Here is a 7,624-nt window from a genome sequence, read left to right as displayed (position 1 = left end):
CCAACTGAAGTTGTCGGTATTTGCCTTCAAAGCCTTTAATGGTCTGGGACCCTCCTACCATATTTTAAGAAGGATATAGACAAGCTGGAATTGGTCCAGAGGAGGGCGACGAAAATGGTGAGGGGTCTGGAGACCAAGTCCTGTGAGGAAAGGTTGAAGGAGCTGGGGATGTTTAGCCTGGAGAGGAGGTGGCTGAGAGGTGATATGATCACCATCTTCAAGTAAAGGGCTGTCATCTAGAGCAGGGGTGACCAACGGTAGCTCTCCAGATGTTTTTTGCCTACAACTCCCATCAGCCCCAGCCAGCATGGCCAATGGCTGGGGTTGGTGGGAGTTGTAGGCAAAAAACATCTGGAGAGCTACCGTTGGCCACCCCTGCTATAGAGGATGGTGTGGAATTGTTTTCTGTGGCCCCAGAAGGTCAGACCAGAACCAGTGGGCTGAAATAAAATCAAAAGAGTTTCCGACTCAACATTAGGAAGAACTTCCTGACCGTTATGTCCTTATCATGTGGAATTCACTGCCATAGATTCCTAAGGTATCATCTAGATTGAGGTTAAGGGCCTTTTAAATGACACTTGCTCTGAGGTAACTTTAATGGTGGCTGATTTCTTCAACAGGCCATGGAAATACGACAGAGAATGGTTCTGGAATGACCACATTTTATTTGTTTTGATTATTTAATTTGGCTAAACTCGACTCATATATATTTTACTTATTTTATGTATATTAGCTCCCTATGTACTCTATAATCTAGGATTTTATATTATTTATATTGCTATTTTATTGCTAAATCTGTTTTATGTCAATAAAGGCTTGCTGTTGTTGTTGCACTGCCCCAGGAGGTGGTCGAGGCTGCAAGCATAGCCAGCTTTAAGAGGGGATTGGATAAAAATATGGAGCAGAGGTCCATCAGTGGCTATTAGCTATAGTTTATATATATATATATATGTGTGTGTGTGTGTGTGTGTGTGTGTGTATGTATGTATATGTGTGTGTGTTTGTATATGTACACACGCACACATATATTAGCCACTGTGTGACACAGAGTGTTGGACTGGATGGGCCATTGGCCTGATCCAACATGGCTTCTCTTATGTTCTTAAGTTAGAGCGGTTCCTCAGTGGAACAGGCTTCCTCCTTGGGAGGTGGTGGGCTCTCCTTCCTTGGAGGTTTTTCAACAGAGGCTAGACGGCCATCTGACAGCAATGAGGATCCTGTGAATTTAGGGGGAGGTATTTGTGAGTTTCCTGCATTGTGTAGGGGGTTGGACTAGATGACCCTGGAGGTCCCTTCCAACTCTAGGATTCTATGAAATACAAAAGATTTTAAAAAAAAATCTCACACACTGAGCTCTGAAACTGTAGAGGGATATCATAGGGACTGGGGAAGCCACTGGGAGCTGGCCGTTTTTCTAGCAGCTCTCTGTTGAAGAAGAAGAAGATATTGGATTTATATCCCGCCCTCCACTCCAAAGAGTCTCAGAGCGGCTCACAATCTCCTTTCCCTTCCTCCCCCACAACAGACACCCTGTGAGGTAGATGAAGATATGGATTTATATCCCGCCCTCCACTCCGAAGAGTCTCACAGTGGCTCACAATCTCCTTTCCCTTCCTCCCCCACAACAGACACCCTGTGAGGTAGATGAAGATATTGGATTTATATCCCGCCCTCCACTCCGAAGAGTCTCAGAGCGGCTCACAATCTCCTTTCCCTTCCTCCCCCACAACAGACACCCTGTGAGGTAGATGAAGATATTGGATTTATATCCCGCCCTCCACTCCAAAGAGTCTCAGAGCGGCTCACAATCTCCTTTCCCTTCCTCCCCCACAACAGACACCCTGTGAGGTAGATGAAGATATGGATTTATATCCCGCCCTCCACTCCGAAGAGTCTCACAGTGGCTCACAATCTCCTTTCCCTTCCTCCCCCACAACAGACACCCTGTGAGGTAGATGAAGATATGGATTTATATCTTGCCCTCCACTCCGAAGAGTCTCACAGCGGCTCACAATCTCCTTTCCCTTCCTCCCCCACAACAGACACCCTGTGAGGTGAGTGGGGCTGGAGAGGGCTCTCACAGCAGCTGCCCTTTCAAGGACAACTCCTGCAAGAGCTATGGCTGATCCATTGTTGCTGGATTCAGGCCTTTGCTTCACACCAAATGTGATAAAATGAAATTGTGATGTTTCTAAAAAGAGTTTTCTAGGACATTTCTGGTTTTTTACGGCAGCCTGCATGGAATCCGAGGGATGGGGTGGGGAAGGTGAGCCACTGTACTGAGCCGAGAGAGAAAGTCAAGAAGCCCCACAAGTGTGGGATCCTTGCCTGGAGCATTTGCAGGGGAACTGGGCCCCCAAGCAAGCCAAAACCCACACCGTTCTGGCCGGCTGGGATAAACACTGTTCCCTTCAGGTTTTCTCCTGATGTCTGACCGACGTTTGACCACAGGGGTTGAGCTTTGGGTCACTGGTGGGAGAGCCGCCCTTGTTTCCTTAGCCAAGAGACTCTTGGCGGCTCGAGTAACTTTTCTGGGAAATGGCTTCACAAATCTGGATGCTCTGTCTATGTCCTAGTACTTCTTAGTCCCCCTCCCAGGAGGGCCAGGGTTTTATCCATTTTATCCTCACAACAACCCTCTGCGTTTTTTTTTTAAATTCAAATTTTTATATATAGTCTTTGTGTTTTGTTGTTGTTCAGTCGCACAGTCGAGTCCGACTCTTTGCGACCCCCTGGCCCAAGTCACGCCAGGCCCTCCTGTCTTCCACCATCCTCCGAAGTCTGCTCAAATTCGTATTTGTTGCATCAGTAACGCTGTCCAGCCATCTCATCTTTTGCCATCTTCTTCTTCTTTTGCCTTCTGTCTTTCCCAGCATCAGGTTCTTCTCCAGGGAGTGCTCCCTTCTCATTGGGTGGCCAAAGGATTTGAGCTTCAGCTTCAGCATCTGACCTTCCAGGGAACAGTCTGGGTTAATTTCCCTTAGGAATGACTGATTGGATCTTCTTGCAGTCCAAGGGACTTTCAAGAGTCTTCTCCAGCACCACATCTCAAAAGCATCTATTCTTCTGCGTTCGGCCTTCCTTATGGTCCAGCTCTCACAGCCATACATGACTACTGAGAATACCATCGCTTTAACTATACAGACTTTTGTTGGCAGGGTGATGTCTCTACTTTTTATTATACTGCCCAGGTTCTCCATAGCTGTCCTCCCAAGGAGCCAAAGTCTTTTAATTTCATGTTTACAGTCACCATCTGCAGTGATCTTGGATCCCAGAAATGTGAAGTCTGTCACGACTTCCACGTCTTCCCCTTCTATTTGCCAAGGTGTGATGGGGCCGGATGCCATGATCTTGAGTTTCAAGCCTACTTCTGCGCTCTCCTCTTTCACCCTCAACAAGAGGTTCTTTAGGTCCTCTTCACTTTCTGCCATTAGAGTGGCGTGTAACTCCTTTTAAATTTTAATAATTAACTTTTCATCTGCATCGCTTTATTTATTATCATTGTTAAGGCCACTGCATTTTATTATATTGCCGTGTTGCTTTTTTTGTATGGTTTCATATAGCTAATAAATTTTAAAAAATTAAAATTAAAACCCTCTGTGGTAGTTTGGCTGAGCAAAGGCAAATGGCCCAGCAAGGTCACCCAGGCAGAGTGGGAACCCAAACTCAGTTTCTCTGGACCCCAGCCCCCCAACTCCCCCTCCACTCCAGCAGCCATCTCCTCTTTTGCCATCCCCTTCTTCTTTTGCCTTCTGTCTTTCCCAGCAGCAGGGTCTTCTCCAGGGAGGGCTCCCTTCTCATTGGGTGGCCAAAGGATTTGAGCTTCAGCTTCAGCATCTGACCTTCCAGGGAACAGTTGGAGTGGGTTTTCCTTAGGACTGACTGATTGGGTCTTCTTACAGTCCAAGGGACTCTCAAGATTCTTCTCCAGCACCACAGCTCAAAAACATCTATTCTTCTGCACTCGGCCTTCCTTATGGTCCAGCATTAATAGCATTAAAAGAGTGCACAAATCCCACAAGAATCAACTGGACAGCCCCAAAAAGCAGAGGTCAGGTCATCACAACAAATAGCCCTGGAAGCCAGCAGAAACGAAGCTAGTAAGGGTTGTGCTGGGGCTGAGTTTCACTGCATCTGCCTTTCTGCAGCTTCCAGCTGGGCAATCTCCTTGGGCCAGGCTGGCCACCCAACTGGGGTTGCCAGCCTCCAGGTGACAACTGGAGATCTCCTGCAATTGCAGCTGACCCCCAGGCAACCAAGACCAGTTCCCCTGGAGAAAACAGCTGCTTTGGAGGGTAGACTCCTACAGCATTATGTCCTGGGAGGTCCCTCTCAGCAAGCCACACCCTCCCCAGGCTCCACCTCCCCAAAATCTCCAAGAATTCCCCAACCCAGAGATGGCAACCCCACACCCAACTCTGAAGAGGCAGAACTGGACCCCAAAGGACGGTCAGTTCGGCAGGTGTGCTTTCTCCCGCCATCTAAAGGGCAGTGGTCCACCAAAGTGGGCGGGGCAGAGCAAAATCCCTCCCCAATGTCGGCTGCTGCTGAGGATTCTGGGATACATTGTGGAAGACATCTTCCAGGTTACTCACCCAGATCCCTTGCTATGACCGACTGCAGCTTCAAGGGGGTGCTCTGGGGCACTCTTGTGGCCATCTTATTTCCTTCCACTGGATGGCTCAGCACTTGAGGTATCTGAAGCCAAGTTGTAAACTGGGTCCCCAGAAAGAACATTGCCAATGAACTGTCACAGCGGGGATGGGGAAATTCCTTTGGTGGCAAGGGATATCTTTTATGGCCCATTTATGCACACCTTTGTCACATAAATAATGAAGAACCAGGTGTGAAAACGCCCTTAGGGATCGATCAAGCTGGGGGAATTGTCACTTGGCTTATTGCTGTTGTGGTTGACTGGTGTTTTGCAATTTGAGATCTATTCAAGTTCTTGGGAATTGCAGGCGTGCTCTCTTTGTTGCAACCAACATTGCCTTCTGGAGCAGCGCTGGTGTGATTTGCTCAATCTCCAGGTGTTTCTTGAGGCTTGAGGCATTGTTCCAAGGAACCCAAAGACAATTGGCACAATGGTCGCCTTCTTCTCTCAGAGGTGCTCTAACTCTATTCATAGGTCTTAGTATTTGGAGGTCTTCTCCTGTTCTTTCATTTCTATTCTGCTGTCTTTTGGAATTGCAATGTAAGTGATCCAAACCCTAGTTCTCATTCCATCAGGGGTGCTATGCCTCAGTTAGATTTGGACTGAATAGAGAGTTTGGATGGTTATCTCACCAGAAGTAACTTCCTTTCCCTTGCAGGTAGTCCATTCAGATACATCAGTAGAAGGAAGGCGTCACACCCAGCCTGGATTGCACATTCTACCTTTTTCAAGACTTTTGCAACTGCTTTGCATCTACATGGCACTCAGTTCCTGCATCCACTCCCCCTTCTGCTTACCACCTCCATTTCTCTGGCCAGTTTCTACAGGCCCTCTATGCATCTGACGAAAGCTTCTGCTACAATAAAATGTGTTAATCTTAAAGGTAGTGCTGGACTCTTGACTAATATGCCCCAGGTGTTTATGTGTTTGCAGTTGGAAGTCCCCCAGAAGCTTCGTTTCCTCATTTCCCTTGATCTTGTCTGGTTTGTGCTCCCATGAATTTCTGACTGGTGGTAGGTCAGACTTCTTGCAAAGATCCCAATGCAACAGAGCTGCAACTCTATCATGACATTTTTGTTGTTAAGAACATAGAGAAGCCATGTTGGATCAGGCCAATGGCCCATCCAGTCCAACACTCTGTGTCACAGAAGAACATAAGAGAAGCCCTGTTGGATCAGGCCAGTGACCCCTCCAGTCCAACACTCTGTGTCACAGAAGAACATAAGAGAAGCCATGTTGGATCAGGCCAATGGCCCATCCAGTCCAACACTCTGTGTCACAGAAGAACATAAGAGTAGCCCTGTTGGATCAGGCCACTGACCCCTCCAGTCCAACACTCTGTGTCACAGAAGAACATAAGAGAAGCCCTGTTGGATCAGGCCAGTGGCCCATCCAGTCCAACACTCTGTGTCACAGAAGAACATAAGAGAAGCCATGTTGGATCAGGCCAATGGCCCATCCAGTCCAACACTCTGTGTCACAGAAGAACATAAGAGAAGCCCTGTTGGATCAGGCCACTGACCCCTCCAGTCCAACACTCTGTGTCACAGAAGAACATAAGAGAAGCCATGTTGGATCAGGCCAATGGCCCATCCAGTCCAACACTCTGTGTCACAGAAGAACATAAGAGAAGCCCTGTTGGATCAGGCCAGTGACCCCTCCAGTCCAACACTCTGTGTCACAGAAGAACATAAGAGAAGCCCTGTTGGATCAGGCCACTGACCCCTCCAGTCCAACACTCTGTGTCACAGAAGAACATAAGAGAAGCCATGTTGGATCAGGCCAATGGCCCATCCAGTCCAACACTCTGTGTCACAGAAGAACATAAGAGAAGCCCTGTTGGATCAGGCCAGTGACCCCTCCAGTCCAACACTCTGTGTCACAGAAGAACATAAGAGAAGCCATGTTGGATCAGGCCAATGGCCCATCCAGTCCAACACTCTGTGTCACAGAAGAACATAAGAGAAGCCATGTTGGATCAGGCCAATGGCCCATCGAGTCCAACACTCTGTGTCACAGAAGAACATAAGAGAAGCCCTGTTGGATCAGGCCACTGACCCCTCCAGTCCAACACTCTGTGTCACAGAAGAACATAAGAGAAGCCATGTTGGATCAGGCCAATGGCCCATCCAGTCCAACACTCTGTGTCACAGAAGAACATAAGAGAAGCCATGTTGGATCAGGCCAATGGCCCATCCAGTCCAACGCTCTGTGTCACAGAAGAACATAAGAGAACCATGTTGGATAAGGTCAGTGGCCCATCCAGTCCAACACTCTGTGTCACAAAAGAACATCTAGTCCAACACTCTGTGTCATACAGTGGCCAAAAACCCAGATGCCATCAGGAGGTCTATCAGTTGGGCCAGGACCCTAGAAGTCCTCCCACTGTGCCCCCCCCCCAGCACCAAGAATACAGAGCATCACTGCCCCAGACATAAGAACATAAGAGAAACCATATTGGATCAGGCCATTGGCCCATCCAGTCCAACACTCTGGGTCACACAGGGGCCAAATTTATATATATATACAACACACACACACACACACACACACACACACACACACACACTGTGGCTAATAGCCACTGATGAACCTCTGCTCCATATTTTTATCTAACCCCCTCTTGAAGCTGGCTATGCTTGTAGCCGCCACCACCTCCTGTAGCAGTGAATTCCACATGTTAATCACCTTTTGGGTGAAGAAGTACCTCCTTTTATCCGTTCTAACCCAACTGCTCAGCAATTTCATTGAATGCCCACGAGTTCTTGTATTGTGAGAAAGGGAGAAAAGTACCTCTTTCTCTATTTTCTCCATCCCATGCATAATCTTGTAAACCTCTATCATGTCACCCCGCAGTCGACTTTTCTCCAAGCTAAACAGCCCCAAGCGTTTTAACCTTTCTTCATAGGGAAAGAGTTCCAAACCTTTAATCATTCTAGTTGCCCTTTTCTGCACTTTTTCCAGTGCTAT

At 47.8% G+C, this 7,624-nt stretch overlaps 1 protein-coding gene across 1 annotated transcript in view; it reads right to left on the bottom strand.

Moving 5' to 3' along the window:
• The window catches only part of LOC132586353 (cytochrome P450 2G1-like), a 520,878-nt gene that overhangs the window by 445,207 nt on the left and 68,047 nt on the right, over nucleotides 1–7,624 (bottom strand). The window lies entirely within an intron of this gene.

The sequence above is a fragment of the Heteronotia binoei genome, chromosome 17, assembly GCF_032191835.1.
Source record: "Heteronotia binoei isolate CCM8104 ecotype False Entrance Well chromosome 17, APGP_CSIRO_Hbin_v1, whole genome shotgun sequence".
Taxonomy (NCBI): domain Eukaryota; kingdom Metazoa; phylum Chordata; class Lepidosauria; order Squamata; family Gekkonidae; genus Heteronotia; species Heteronotia binoei.
The sequence above is the reverse complement of the archived record's forward strand: the minus strand, read 5'-3'. Positions and strand labels throughout refer to the sequence as shown.